The following is a 17047-nucleotide window of genomic DNA, read 5'->3' as shown; positions in this document are numbered from 1 at the left end:
CTGAAATAATTTAATTCATATATTATGTTCAGCAAAATACTGATAAGGGGATTTTATATCTACTTGGAACGCTTTATTTCAAGCTTAAGTTGGTGTTTTGGACTCAAGTTGGTATTTTGATGTGTTTTTGTGTTTTTGCATCTCAGGCACTAGTTGGAGGAAGAATAGAGCTTTCATTGAATATATGCTGAAAAGAGATCAGAATTTGAAGCCTAGGCCATTCTCAAGTTGTAGAGAATCTCGTTAGCTTCGCGTGGACTGCTTATTCATCAAATTCTGATGAGTGGAGCAAAAGTTACAGCAAAAGAAGAAAATTCAGAATTCCAACTACAGAAGCACGACGCACCCGCGCTGGGAAGCGGGGCGGCCGCGCTTAAAATATAGTAGCACGGCGCACCCGTGGTGGAATGCGGGGCGGCCGTGCTAGAAGGACAGAAATAGAGCACGCCCGCGCTGTGATAGCGCGCGACCGCGCTGTGATAGCGCGCGACCGCGCCAGGTCATTTTCACAGAATCCTGATTCTAGTTTGATTTTGAGAGTCTGGAAGCCTAGAACGACCAGAAGCCTAGATATACCAATAAAAAGAAGTTTTGAACAAGAAGGAGGCTTGGGAGAGCAATAAGAAGACCTAGAGAGCACAAGAAGACTATGGAGAATAATACTTTTATTTTCTTTAATATAGTTGATACTTGGATGCTCGTTTCGATTTGTTCTTGAACCCTAGTACTCTTATATTGTTTATTATCATGCTTTCATTGGAACGCATGGTGACGATGAGTTCAGTTATGAACTAATTGTTATTGTGGGGTTCTAACGGATTTATTTATGGATTTCTTTAGTTAAATTATTTCGATACCTTAGTGTGTGGTGATTGTATGATATCCTAGTATTGGTTGTGCTTATTCGTCTTATGTGCGTAGCTAACATATAAGATAGCTTGTTAATCTCTATTGAAGCGACAGTGAATATAGAGGTTTAGAACTTGCCACGCTAGCATAGGTTCATGTGTTATTGTTATGCATGATTCGTAGGTAATTTTATCCATCTTACTTGCCCTATGTAATCACGATAGATAACTTGCACATTAAACCGTTATGTTTTCAATTCTTATAGACATATAAGGACTAAGCATAATTGGTGTCTATTCAACTTCTATCTCTTTTTTGGATGCTTGGTAGTAGGGTATTCGTACAATGAAAGTTGGCGTTTACTAGTTTCGTGTTATCTGATTAGTGTCATCACCATTACATGGTAAGGTTAAGAACAAAAAGGCTATTGAATGAAGTATTTAATGAAGTTAGGATCCCATGTTTGTCATATATATTATTTCAACCATTCTTGTTCTCTTAGTTATATTTGTTAGTTTAATTCTTAGTTATAAAAAGTCTCAACTTGTTATTTATCTTAACATTGGATAATAACCATATCATTGTTGCATAGGTGCATATTCTTAAATTAACCAAAGAGTCTCTGTGAGAACGAATCTGATTTATATTTTATACTACTTGCAAACGCGTATACTTGCGTGAATTTTAGCGCGTGTTTTCATCCTAACAAGTTTTTGGCGCCGCTGCCGGGGACTCGGTGTTGTTAATTTTTAGTTTATGTGCTTATCATCAGTGGTCGTTTAAGTTCACTGACTCGTATTCTTTTACTTTCACGGTTTATTTGTTTGTGTTTTAGGTACTCATTACAATGGGAGATCCAGTAGCACGAACGAAAGCCTTGATGGATTTTTCTCAACCCAAGATCAATGACATTTAATCTAACATTGTCAGGCCAGCTATCACATCTAATACCTTTAAGATCAAGCATGGCATAATTCAATGGGTGCAGAATTTAATCCAGTTTGGGGGTTCTTCAACGGAAGATCCCAATATGCACATTAGGGATTTCATTGAGATCTGCGACACCTTCAAGTTCAAAGGTGTTTCTGAAGATGCTGTGAAGCTGAGACTATTCCCATCCTCTCTGAGGGATAAGGCTAAGAGCTGGTTACACTCTATACCAGCTGGTTCAATTACTACTTGGGAAGATCTTGCTCAAAAGTTTCTCACTAAATTCTTCCCTATGGCAAAGACAGCTGCAATCAGGAATGCTCTTACTCAATTTGCGCAACAATCAAGAGAATCTTTATATAAAGCTTGGGAGCGCTACAAGGAGATACTTAGGAAGTGTCTGCGTCATGGAATTCCTGATTGGATAATCATCAATTGTTTTTATAATGGTTTGGGAGCACAGTCCAGACCCATGCTCGATACAGCATCAGGTGGAGCCTTATGGGCAAAGAGCTACGATGAAGCTTATGATCTAATTGAACTGATGGCTGCTAATAAATATCAGTATCCAACTCAGATGTAATGCCCCCAAATCCGGGGTCAGGGATTCGGGTTGTCACGAGTTCCATTTCCTTTATCAATACTTAATCTTAACAGTCAACCAACTACTGAGTATTGTGACCCCACAATATACACACACACACACACCACAACTTATAGTCTCAGAGATGAATATCAAAAATAACACAAGTCATTTTATTCCACAATTATAAACCGTTACACCTTAAAAGGGTTTCTGAATAAATTTACATTTCTTTGCCATTATTACAATTCATAAAGATATATAAGTCTGGTACATCAAAAGTTGAAAGCCTAGCCTATTGGTAGTTCCTACCTCAGCTACAGCGACATCAACGCCTATAGGAAACTGCGGAACATTTCCTATCCGCTCACAAATTGGGAGCTTGGTCATGTTCATCTTGTCTGTCTATTGTTGTGTGATGAAAGAAGAAAGCAAGGGTGAGCAACAAGCCCACCGAAATAATATGTATAATAATTTACAATATATGAGCATTCTCATAGTACTCATGAAAGTCTTGGTCAAGAAGAAATGAACCAAGTTGATATCTTAACGCGACCAAGTCGCAAAATATTCAGTATATATATACCTATATACTTTTCACAATCTTTGAAATCCTCTGACATGTATAATATACACAGAGTTCCAGTTTATAAATGTATAAAAATATCGTTGCAAGGTGATCTCATATATCTAACCTTGTCTCAACGTTTTTCTGAAAATCTTTGACATGCACAAGATAATCATTTACTAGATATAAGTTTAAAAGATGAAGTTACAAGATACTCCAATATACTTATATCTTTTTCGAATACTACTTGAACTACCACCGTTCAATGTATAAATAGTTCATCCCATAGATTAAGCTACAAGACAAAACTTGTATAAAATCAATCTTTGAAATATCATCAAAATGAAATGAAGTTACGAGATACTTCATTTGATGAAAACATCATTTTGAAAACTCGACCCTGCCAACACTCAACAATCGCCCAGCCGTAGCCTTTCTATCGAAGTGCTCTGGGTAGTGTTGCAGAAATATCCAATTGGATGATGAACTCATTACGGGAGTTTGCCGCCCCAGGAAGACCACTCACGATGATCAGTCGCAGTAGTGCAACCCCGCCATTTTCTACATGTAGAGGAGAACCTGTCGGATTTACTTGTCAACCAAACACTGGACTCCTAAGGAATGGACCGTCTTAACGGAACTTCCAGGCCATTTGGGCCAATATAATAAGGCTGGACCGGCGCCACTCGACCACTTACGCCACTCCTAGTTCAGATGAAATCCATGACTCTGAAACGTAAAGCTTGTCCCCCCTTTCCCCAAGTAGAAACTTGTTGATACGGCTCCACCAAGAAGTCGTATCTAGTTGGAAAGGAAAACTCACCGATATTTCCCAGGCGGTGCCTGTTAATAGATTAACTTATTCCAAGAATTTTACTTCCCGAGTGTTGGGTAAGTAATTAAAAACTCTTTTATCAAAACAACAACCTTGTTGCGAATATAAAATACACCACAGAGCCGGATCCCTCAGGTTTTGAGCGAGTATTTAAATCCCCTTCAAAAGGAAGATCTTAAATATAAAAAAATGAGTTTTGGGATCCGACCTAACCTTTAAAAATCATTTTGAAGACTCGAAAACATTTTTAAGAATGTTTGGAGTAATGCTGATTTAGTAAAATAAATCAGTCCCGATATATTAGAAAATATCTGAATATTATTATTTAAATAATATTCCCATAAGGGTGATCCTTATAAAAATAATCGAGGTAGGAGTTTTAAAACTCATAATTGAAATGAATATTAAATAACCAAAGATATACTTATACGAAAGTAGGATCTTTATTTGAATAATCAAAAGTGAGTTTGATTATCGACACATTATTCTTTAATAAAATAAAGAATAATAATTATTAAATAATCGGAGTCATAAGTCCTCGAATGAACATTCAAATAATAATATTCATTAAATAAAATAAATAGAGTCATATGTCCTCGAATGAATATTCAAAATAATATTCATTAATAAAATAGACGGAGTCATAAGCCCTCAAATGAATATTCAAAATAATATTTATTAATAAAATAAAGTTATCGAATAAACCTTATTCGATTCATAGTTTTGAAAACTATATCTATATAAATATATAAATATATATATAATATACTCGGGAACATCGACTCCCGGTTTTAGAAAATGTTCACCTTTGGGTCCCCCATACTAAGGGTATACACAACTACTGCTTATCTCTAGCATAGGTATTATGCAACTTATAAGCAATTGAATCAAAAATATATATCAAGATTACGAAACAGACATGCATATATACCATATCACATGCTCCAATATATCGCAAGATTTGCTAATTAACCACCATGCATCTATCACAAGATAATGCATATACATATGTATACATCACAACAACAGTATAACGGGTAGAAAACTTGCCTGAGTGTTCCCGGATAAACGTAAGCTTAGAGTGGGTCCGATAACCTATGAACAACAACATAAGTCGGAATTAAACCCCGGTCGCTTAAGAAACTAGACTTTAACCAATTGAACTCTAACGTTCGCTTATGGTCACTCCTACGCTTAACGAATCACATAAGTCGTTCGAGTACCCTCGGCTCCACTATTTTTAATAAATTAACCATTAAGAATTTTAAGGCGATTCTTTCGCGAGTACTCTACCAACTGCCTAATCCACTTTAAATAATTGTTTCATACTCCAATTAGTTATTTAAGGGCCTTAACCAAGGTCTCAAAGTAAAGTGAGGGGTAAAGGTTGGTTCGTGAAACACCGTTACTTAAAACGGTCGTTTCTCCTAAACCGTAAATCGGATCTAAGCGAACCACATACCAAAATGAAGCTTACGACATGATCTAGATAAACATGGCAAATTTAAAGATTGGTCAGTGAGTTATCTGGTCCGAGATTCATGTACAACAGTCTAAGGAAAACAGGCATCACGACGGCTATATTTACGAGTTTTCCAAGTTTCTCACTACACCAAAACCTCACCAAACAACCCACAATTATTAACACATCAAAAAATCAACTACATAATACTATACCAGTCCTTATTCTCCATATTCTTCATCTCAACCAACCACAATCAATTTCTATTAACTATAACAAGATTCATTCACAAAATCACTCCAATTTCAAATCAAACTACTAATAATCAAAGATCATGTTTCTCATTTTGAAAACCAACCATCAAACTCACTAATAGTAAAAGTAAAGGCTATGGTTTGAAGTTTATACCTTCCTTGGTAGATGTTAAGTTTCTAGGAAGTCTTAGGGAGCCTCCTACAAGCTTGATCTTTCCAAAGAAATCAAGAACACAAAGTTAGGCTTTGAAATTTCTAAAAGTACGATTGAAAGAAATGTAAAAATGAGGGTCGTACCATGCTTATTTGGACGATACTTGTGAACAAGAGTTGTAGGCCATCTCAATACCTTTCCAACGAGCTATAGAACACAACATTTGAGTGAGTATTGAAGGAGATATGACAATTTCAAGTTGCTGGGTTTGTTTTGGCCGAGAGCTTCTCTTCATGGGAGCAAAGTCAAATTTTTAATTTTTGTGTTATGATATTTTGCTTGGTTGATTTCCTTTTTGGCTTGGCAAATTTTGATCTTTTACCATGGTAAAGAATGAATGGTTCACAATCAACCAACTAATCCCTCCTTTTTTGTCATGCTTAAGTCATCCCCTTATGTCATCATCCCACACTTGTCCTCTTCTTATTGGTGAGATGACATCACCCTCCACTAATTCTTTGATTAACTCCTAATCACTTGGCTAATGACCGCTGATCTGTTATACGGTTCGCTTAACTTTCGTTCTCGTTTATTGTTTGAGGGATCATACCCGGAATCTTATTACTTGGGTTCTCTTAACCCTTCTCAATACATTAAATTCCTTTTTATGATCCTCTCTTATAATCCTTGAAATTAAATCTTTTTTATCCTGTTACCTTATACTCAATTCTTTCTGTATCTGGTGGATTTTCGGGAAAAATCAAAGTGTTCGGATTTGGATTCTGACAATCTTTACATACACTTATATACCACATAGAGTACTAATAATATCCCAGAAGATCAATAAAAGAACCCCTACATAGTGTGGCATGAAAAGTTTTCTTATTCAGCATAATCAGCAAAACACTATTCATAAGGGTTTCAAAAATTCCAAAAATTGGGGTTATTACAGTCTCCCCTCCTTAAAAGGATTCCGTCCCGGAATCAGATAGAAAATGAGTAGGGATACTTTCTTAGCATTGCACTTTCTAACTCTTACATAATTTTCCCACATTGTGGTTCTACCATCAAACTCTGACTAGTTTGATAACTCTTCTCCTAAGCACTTGTCCATTTTTGGATCTATAACCCTTCCTGGTTGCTCCATGTAGGTTACGTCTGGTTACATGTTTATGCGCTCATATGCCCCTATTTGTCTGACATCCGAATTACACTTCCTTAACATTGATACGTGGAACACGTTATGAACTTGCTACATGTTCGGGGGTAGGGATAGCTCATATGCTAACTTCCCAATACGTCTTAATACCTCCAAGGGTCCAACAATTCGTGGGCTTAGCTTTCCTTTCTTTCCGAACCACATCCATCCTTTCCAAAGGAATACCTATAACAACACTAGGTCCCCTACTTCCTACTCTTTGTCATTTCGTGTCAAATCAACATACTTTGTGTATCCATCTTGGGCTAATACCAGCCGTCCTCTGATTAGATCTATTATATCCCTGGTCCTTTGGACTACTGGAGGTCCGAGCATCTTGCGCTCTACAACTTCATCCTAACATAAGGGAGATCGACATTGTCTTCCCTCAAGGATCTCATAAGGCGATACCTCGATACTGACATATGATCGATTATCTTAAGAAAACTTAATCAGCGTTAAGTGATCACTCCAAATTTCTTTCAAGTCTATTGTACAGACTCTCATTATCTCATCTAGATCTACAACTTTTGCTTCTCAATACCCACTCTTTTCCAATTCGTAATCGTTACTATCTTCCGTACCAAATTTTATACTGATTACACTTTTGCTCGTTAGCGTTCTATATCCTTTTAATAATCGCGTCAACCTTAGTATCACGAACGCGTTAGAATCGGAATACCACCATACTTGGTATCACTTCCTCTCTAGCTGCCTCCATCTTCGAAAGCTTGGTCCTTTATATAGAAGTAAAAGAATTTATTGAGAGATCACTATGATCATGAACACTTGTTACATTGCATAGTTAGTACAGAAGGTAGCCAGCCTTTAGTACTTGACAAGCAATTAAACAATAGATGGTATCCTACTAGGCTTCTATCACACAGATAGATAGTCATTCGGCAATACCTCCCCTTCTAGAAGGGTTGTTCTTCTCAGCTTATATGAAATGAAAAGGAGAGAAAAGAACGAATTGAAGAGAATTGTATATATAAAAAATATACTGCCACAAAATATCTGGCTTGGAATCTACCTCTGAACTATAGAGGTTTGTCATAGGAGAACAAAACATATACGTATATATATCAACATCAAGTATTACAGCATTGTATTTCTATGGACCCATGCTCTTGCTCGAGCTTATAAACAATCACCTTTAAAACTCCCTCGACATCGAAAATCGAATCTGGGATTTCATTCTAGACATCATCGTTATTAGAATTCTATGCTTGCATCGCAACCTTCCTCGTATAGTAATACGACTCTCTATTGATAAGAAGGAATAAGTATTCAATAGGTAGATAATTAACTTAATTAGCCTATCAATGATAACTTATACACCACCACGACCCGATTAGTGGTACTCACTCTCAACATCCATTCCAATACAACTCTCACGGTTGTAAGTAATCGGCTCATTACTCGCAGAATCATTCCTGCATTACTATGGCCCACCGTTGACCTACTGTAGTCATTTATTTTCCATGAAGTCTTAATAGCTAACCATACGGAGTCCATACATATCGTATCGATTCTTCTAAGGAGGTAACATGATCACCGTTCATGATTCATGAAGAACACTCTAGATCCTAATGTACATACATGACATGAAGCAGATAAAATTGCAGAAGAGTTTCAACCAAAGCAACGATAGCAGGTTAATACCATTATTAACCATATTCCTTTACTGGGAGACATGAAGCTCAAAGGTTCATTTAGTCCTTTCGTAACATGCTCCTGGCTTATCTTAAGATAGGACCTTCTAAGATAGAAAGCCCGCTCACGGCGATTACATGAATTAAATCTTTACCAAACTACTATTACGGTTGAGTACCGCGCAGTCATCAGAAGGAATGTCAATCTTTCACACCATAATACAACCTTCACAGAATTAACGATTATCACTATATTCCTCTGGCACGAGCGCCGATAATTGTCCTCTTACACTTAAAGTGTTGGCCACCTCTTTGGCCTTTCCTGATAGTAAAATTTCCTTACAATCAATGTCATTTTAACCACCTCCAACTAAATATTTTATCTCATTTCAATCACTGCTTATGTGAAAATGCTTCTCATAAGTCCTGGCGAGAAAAAAAATCACCATTTTTCTATAAGTCATTGCCTTAGTCTTTAGATGTGAACATTGCCACGATTGACTCTCGATCATACTTAGGACGTCTCTTATCTTGGGTCCTTCTTGTTTTCACCAATCTCGACCCTTATTGGATCGATCTATACTTTCTTATAGTTCAACACGTGCCTCACCTAGCATTATTATAATTACGTCATATTTCCTTCATCAAAATTTCTATTCTTTAGAACTTTGAATATTACCTTTCTCCTTGTAAAACCTCTAAGGTTATCCTTAAATCCTTCATCAGGTACACCCTAGGCACAGGGCATATCAATATACCATTTACTAATACTAGAATCATTGCCTATATACTTCTGAAAAATTTCTCCACTGATCCTTAAAGGTTGTTGTTACCTTAATCCTTTCCAATTCATAATGTCAAAACTCATACTATCCTTATTAAGGGTGAAATGCCAACCTTTATGAATTCCCCTAGGATTCATTTTAAGTTACCGATGTTCTATCCTTAATTCTACCTTTAACAAGGTACATGCATTCTTCCATGGATAAATCAAGTCATATTTCCCTGATAAGGGTATCTTATTCAATCATTCCTACCTCGATAGTATATGCCTAATTTTACAATAACATATGTACTCAAAATGAGGTCAATTAATATGGCCTCCAAAAGATAAGAACGGTTATCCGCTTTTCTTGCCTGATTCAGTAATGATAACATGGATGTTCTAGAAGATGTTGGTCGTGTTCAACGTGAACCTTTTAGTTATAACTACTCATTTACCTCTTTTATTTATCTCAACAGTCATCTCAATGTTGGGATATTTTTCGTACCTGGCGTCTCCCTTTCTGGGTATCATGCCCCCGGTCTTACACTTCACATTCTTGAAGGTCACTTCCTTCATCCAATTTTCCTAATTTCTTACTTTCTTGTCTCCTCAGTCCATCCGTGTTTCCTTATTAATCAATCGATCTATCTCAAATTTTCATCGAATACTGTCAACTTCAAGGAAATTAACTTTACGTATCGCTTACGCCTTCAAACCTTGAATTTATCTCATGATCAGTCACCATCGCGCTGATGATGATAAACTTCTCTATATTTATTGCAAGGGTTTCTTAGGGTTTCCCATACCTAACTCCCTTATCACTTCTCAACTCTATTTCCTTTATATCCCTTCATACTCCTTCCCTTTCAGTCTTTTATTTTCATTTCCATTACAAGCATTACATGAACCAACACAACATAAGCATTGATTTCAAACATCTCGTCATTCTGGATTCGTGTCCCCAGAACGAATCTTGACAACTTTTACAACTTAGATTCACAATTCATCATACTCGTCCGCTTTTGTTCTTGCTCTAAAGCTTTTACACTACCTCCATAACCTTAGGAAGTACTTTCCCGAAAACAACTGACTGAACTTTAATCAGTTTATCATAACCTCTGGCTTCGTGCCTTCCTTGGCCTTTTACCAGCGGGTGGCCTCTCTCTTGGGAAGGTAAGTGATTAAACAGTCTTTTGTGCTTCGTCAATCATTTAGAATCTCAAATGATTCCTAGATTTCCTTTAGCCAGGCTCTTGCCTTGACTGGGTCAACCTGTTCCTTGGAACTCTGAGAGCTTAGCGACTTAAAGGTCATGAAAGAATTTCTCACCGCATTGTTTCCTCAGGGTGGTGGTTAGGGATAAAAGTATAAGTTTTGTTTAGGCAGGTCCATGAATTGCCCCATAGGAGTACCGTCTGGGTTCTCCCTATCTTGCTCGACTTCTGTTTTCTACGTATGAAATGTTTTCTCATCCTCCCCATAATCGGGGTCATCCTACATGGTTTAAATCCTCATTTTCCACTTCATTAAGTTATGTGTTCCTTCTATCTTGATGGCGTCCTCCCTGACTATCACATTCAGGGTTTGCCCTAAATCTTATTCCCCGAACTATGAATTTCATCTAAGATCCAGTCCTTAAGCTCTTGAACATTTGGAAGCCAAATTCTGTAGGGATACCTCATTATTCCCTCATCATCTTTCTAGGTATTAATCTCTTCTCCGGTCATTGGTTCTCTGCCTCTATTCATCACTTTTTCTTGGCACAATATGATCTTCTCCAATAATTCAGGCTGTATTGCAATCTCAAACAGCTTTTCAGTTACGGCTCCGGTTACCTTCACTTCTATGTCCATTTTCTCAAAATCTCTTATCAACTCTCCCAAAGACATTTTCATCTTGAGTCTCTCTTTTATACTAAGGGCATTAGCCACCATTTTGGCTTTCCCTGGATGATAAAGAATCTCATAATCGTAATCCTTGATTAGCTCTAATCACCTCCTCTAGCGCATGTTGAGCTCTTCCTGCGTAAAAATGTACTAGAACTCCTATGGTTTGTGTAAATCTTGCACTTCTCTCCATACAAGTAGTGCCTCCAATCTTTAGGGAAAAACTATTGCCACGAGCCCAAGCTCATGGGCGGGGATATCGAATTTTATATTCCCTTAATTGTCTTGACGCGTACGCGATTACCTTGTTGTGCTATATAAGAAGCACCCTAATTCCTTATGCGAAGCGTCACTATAATTCAAAAAATCTCCTTTTCCATCTGGCAATGCCAACATAGGGGTCGTCACCAACCTTTGCTTCAGTTCTTAAAATCTTTTCTCGCATTTCTCTGTCCATTCAAACTTCTCAGTCTTACGAGTAAGCCGCGTTAAAGGGGCTACTATCTTTACAAACTTGAACGAACCTCCGGTAGTGACCGACCAATCCTACCTCTGATAGTCGCCCTAACCATGGTCATCAATTTCTCAGTGGTCCTTTATTTATTCTTGTCAGGATCCTCCACGGGATCCTTCTAAGCAACAATCCCTTCTAGGACAACATCCTCAACCGCTATATCCTCAATATGAACATCTTCCGGTCCCGCGTTAGGACGCTCTATCGGACCCACAATCTGATCTCCAATAAGTAATAAAACATCATCGCGTCGTTGCTCCTCAACCTTAGGGTTCAGAGTCCCACTACCATATACGATAACGAACTACGCTTCTATCACGATATTTATAAGGGTTCCCATAAGGGTTTTAACTGTCAGTACTACGTTATGTAGCCCGACTATGAACTTGGCAAGAGTTCTTATTATCTTAGTGAACTTATTATCTTAACGCCACATCATCTCTGAGGTTTATAATGCTTGGCTCTGATACCATTTCTGTAACACCCCCAAATCTGGGGTCGGGGATTCGGGTTGTCACGAGTTCCACTTCCTTTATCAATACTTAATCTTAACAGTTAACCAACTACTGAGTACTGTGACCCCACAATATACACACATACACACCACAAGTTATAGTCTCAGAGATGAATATCAAAAATAACACAAGTCATTTTATTCCACAATTATAAACCGTTACACCTTAAAAGGGTTTCTGAATAAATTTACATTTCTTTGCCATTATTACAATTCAAAAAGATACATAAGTCTGGTACATCAAAAGTTGAAAGCCTAGCCTATTGGTAGTTCCTACCTCAGCTACAGTGACATCAACGCCTATAGGAAACTGCGGAACGTTTCCTATCCGCTCGCAAATTGGGAGCTTGGTCCTGTTCATCTTGTCTGTCTGTTGTTGTGTGATGAAAGAAGAAAGCAAGGGTGAGCAACAAGCCCACCGAAATAATATTTATAATATTTAACAATATATGAGCATTCTCATAGTACTCATGAAAGTCTTGGTCAAGAAGAAATGAACCAAGTTGATATCTTAACGCGACCAAGTCACAAAATATTCAGTATATATATACCTATATACTTTTCACAATCTTTGAAATCCTCTGACATGTATAATATACACAGAGTTCCAGTTTATAAATGTATAAAAATATCGTTGCAAGGTGATCTCATATATATAACCTTGTCTCAACGTTTTTCTGAAAATCTTTGACATGCACAAGATAATCATTTACTAGGTATAAGTTTAAAAGATGAAGTTACAAGATACTACAATATACTTATATCTTTTCCGAATACTACTTGAACTACCACCATTCAATGTATAAATAGTTCATCCCATAGATTAAGCTACAAGACAAAACTTGTATAGAATCAATCTTTGAAATATCATCAAAATGAAATTAAGTTACGAGATACTTCATTTGATGAAATATCATTTTGAAAACTCGACCCTGCCAACACTCAACAATCGCCCAGCCGTAGCCTTTCTATCGAAGTGCTCTGGGTAGTGTTGCAGAAATATCCAATTGGATGATGAACTCATTACGGGAGTTTGCCGCGCCAGGAAGACCACTCACGATGATCAGTCGCAGTAGTGCAACCCCACCATTTTCTACATGTAGAGGAGAACCTGTCGGATTTACTTGTCAACCAAACACTGGACTCCTAAGGAATGGACCGTCTTAACGGAACTTCGAGGCCATTTGGGCCAATATAATAAGGCTGGGCCGGCGCCACTCGACCACTTATGCCACTCCTAGTTTAGATGAAATCCATGACTCTAAAACGTAAAGCTTGTCCCCCCTTTCCCCAAGTAGAAACTTGTTGATACGGCTCCACCAAGAAGTCATATCTAGTTGGAAAGGAAAACTCACCGATATTTCCCAGGCGGTGCCTGTTAATAGATTAACTTGTTCCAAGAATTTTACTTCCCGAGTGTTGGGTAAGTAATCAAAAACTCTTTTATCAAAACAACAACCTTGTTGCGAATATAAAATACACCACAGAGCCGAATCCCTCAGGTTTTGAGCAAGTATTTAAATCCCCTTCGAAAGGAAGATCTTAAATATAAAAAAATGAGTTTTGGGATCCGACCTAACCTTTAAAAATCATTTTGAAGACTCGAAAACATTTTTAAGAATGTTTGGAGTAATGCTGATTTAGTAAAATAAATCAGTCCCGATATATTAGAAAATATCTGAATATTATTATTTAAATAATATTCCCATAAGGGTGATCCTTATAAAAATAATCGAGGTAGGAGTTTTAAAACTCATAATTGAAATGAATATTAAATAACCAAAGATATACTTATACGAAAGTAGGATCTTTATTTGAATAATCAAAAGTGAGTTTGATTATCGACACATTATTCTTTAATAAAATAAAGAATAATAATTATTAAATAATCGGAGTCATAAGTCCTCGAATGAACATTCAAATAATAATATTCATTAAATAAAATAAATAGAGTCATATGTCCTCGAATGAATATTCAAAATAATATTCATTAATAAAATAGACGGAGTCATAAGCCCTCAAACGAATATTCAAAATAATATTTATTAATAAAATAAAGTTATCGAATAAACCTTATCCGATTCATAGTTTTGAAAACTATATCTATATATATATATAAATATATATATAATATACTCGGGAACATCGACTCCCGGTTTTAGAAAATGTTTACCTTTGGGTCCCCTATACTAAGGGTATACACAACTACTGCTTATCTCTAGCATAGGTATTATGCAACTTATAAGCAATTGAATCAAAAATATATATCAAGATTACGAAACAGACATGCATATATACCATATCACATGCTCCAATATATCGCAAGATTTGCTAATTAACCACCATGCATCTATCACAAGATAATGCATATACATATGTATACATCACAACAACAGTATAACGGGTAGAAAACTTGTCTGAGTGTTCCCGGATAGACTTAAGCTTAGAGTGGGTCCGATAACCTATGAACAACAACATAAGTCGGAATTAAACCCCGGTCGCTTAAGAAACTAGACTTTAACCAATTGAACCCTAATGTTCGCTTATGGTCACTGCTACGCTTAACGAATCACATAAGTCGTTCGAGTACCCTCGGCTCCACCATTTTTAATAAATTAACCATTAAGAATTTTAAGGCGATTCTTTCGCGAGTACTCTACCAACTGCCTAATCCAATTTACATAATTGTTTTATACTCCAATTAGTCATTGAAGGGCCTTAACCAAGGTCTCAAAGTAAAGTGAGGGGTAAAGGTTCGTTCGTGAAACGCCGTTACTTAAAACGGTCGTTTCTCCTAAACCGTAAATCGGATCTAAGCGAACCACATACCAAAACGAAGCTTACAACATGATCTAGCTAAACATGGCAAATTTAAAGATTGGTCAGTGAGTTATCTGGTCGGAGATTCATGTACAACAGTCTAAGGAAAACAGGCATCACGACGGCTATATTTACGAGTTTTCCAAGTTTCTCACTACACCAAAACCTCACCAAATAACCCACAATTATTAAGACATCAAAACCTCAACTACACAATACTATAACAGTCCTTATTCTCCAGATTCTTCATCTCAACCAACCACAATCAAGTTCTATTAACTATAACAAGATTCATTCACCAAATCACTCCAATTTTAAATCAAACTACTAATAATCAAATATCATGCTTCTCATTTTGAAAACCAACCATCAAACTCACTAATAGTAAAAGTAAAGGCTATGGTTTGAAGTTTATACCTTCCTTGGTAGGTGTTAAGTTTCTAGGAAGCCTTAGGGCGCCTCCTACAAGCTTGATCTTTCCAAAGAAATCAAGAACACAAAGTTAGGCTTTGAAATTTCTAAAAGTAGGATTGAAAGAACTGTAAAAATGAGGGTCTTACCCTGCTTATTTGGATGATACTTATGAACAAGAGTTGTAGGCCATCTCAATACCTTTCCAACGAGCTATAGAACACAACATTTGACTGAGTATTGAAGGAGATATGACAATTTCAAGTTGCTGGGTTTGTTTTGGCCGAGAGCTTCTCTTCATGGGAGCAAAGTCAAATTTTTAATTTTTGTGTTATGATATTTTGCTTGGTTGATTTCCTTTTTGGCTTGGCAAATTTTGATCTTTTACCATGGTAAAGAATGAATGGTTCACAATCAACTAACTAATCCCTCCTTTTTTTGTCATGCTTAAGTCATCCCCTTATGTCATCATCCCACACTTGTCCTCTTCTTGTTGGTGAGATGACATCACCCTCCACTAACTCTTTGATTAACTCCTAATCACTTGGCTAATGACCGCTGATCTGTTATACGGTTCGCTTAACTTTCGTTCTCGTTTATTATTTGAGGGATCATACTCGGGATCTTATTACTTGGGTTCCCTTAACCTTTCTCAATACATTAAATTCCTTTTTATGATCCTCTCTTATAATCCTTGAATTTAAATCCTTTTTATCCTGTTACCTTATACTCAATTCTTTCTGTATCTGGTGGATTTTCGGGAAAAATCAAAGTGTTCGGATTTGGATTCTGACAATCTTTACATACACTTATATACCACATAGAGTACTAATAATATCGCAGAAGATCAATAAAAGAACCCCTACATAGTGTGGCATGAAAAGTTTTCTTATTCAGCATAATCAGCAAAACACTATTCATAAGGGTTTCAAAAATTCCAAAAATTGGGGTTATTACATCAGAGATTGCCACAGGGCAAGGTAGTAGGAGTTCTTCAAGTGGATACAACTATGGCTATCACTACTCAACTAAAGGCGTTGTATATGAAGATCGATTCTCTAACTAACTATGGTGTTAATCAGATAACTAGTGTTTGTGAGCTGTGTGCAGGTTCGTATGTGACGAAGAAATGCGCTATATCTAGTGAATCAGCTCAGTTTGTAAGCAACTTTTAGAGATCACAACAACCAGCTCTAGACACTTATCATCCTAACAACTGGAATCATCCTAACTTCAGCTGGAGTAACAATCATAATGCGATGCCAGCCGTTCCAACAGTTTGGAAACAACCAATTCAATCCTCCTGGTTTTCAGCAACAATTTGCACCAAGACAACAACTCTAACTTCAATAACAAACTCATGATGCAGGTCAATCTTCGAATGAAAAATCTGAATTGGAGGAGTTGAGGCTTATGTGCAAAAATCAGGCTCTTATGTGCCAAAGCCAAGCTGTTTCTATCAAGACTCTGGAGAACCAAATAGGGCAAATTGTTAACGCCTTATTGAATCGACCACCAAGAACACTCCTTAGTGATACAGAAGCCGATCCAGGCAAGAGCAAAGTTGAAGAACAGGTGAACGCCATCACCTTGAGGTCTGGAAAGGTCGCAAGCCCCCAAATTCAGCAAGACAAAGAGCCTGAAAAAT

At 37.0% G+C, this 17047-nt stretch overlaps 1 non-coding gene across 1 annotated transcript; it reads right to left on the bottom strand.

Annotated features, from left to right (window-relative positions):
• Positions 1–2086: 2086 nt before the first annotated feature.
• LOC141662796 (small nucleolar RNA R71) lies at positions 2087–2193 on the bottom strand. The gene has a single exon (XR_012550891.1). It is a non-coding gene; the product is annotated as a small nucleolar RNA R71 (small nucleolar RNA).
• Between the last annotated feature and the right edge of the window lie 14854 nt (positions 2194–17047).

Source organism: Apium graveolens, chromosome 5 (assembly GCF_009905375.1).
Source record: "Apium graveolens cultivar Ventura chromosome 5, ASM990537v1, whole genome shotgun sequence".
Taxonomy (NCBI): Eukaryota; Viridiplantae; Streptophyta; class Magnoliopsida; order Apiales; family Apiaceae; genus Apium; species Apium graveolens.
Note: the sequence above shows the minus strand (reverse complement) of the source record. Positions and strands in the feature narration are given on the sequence as shown.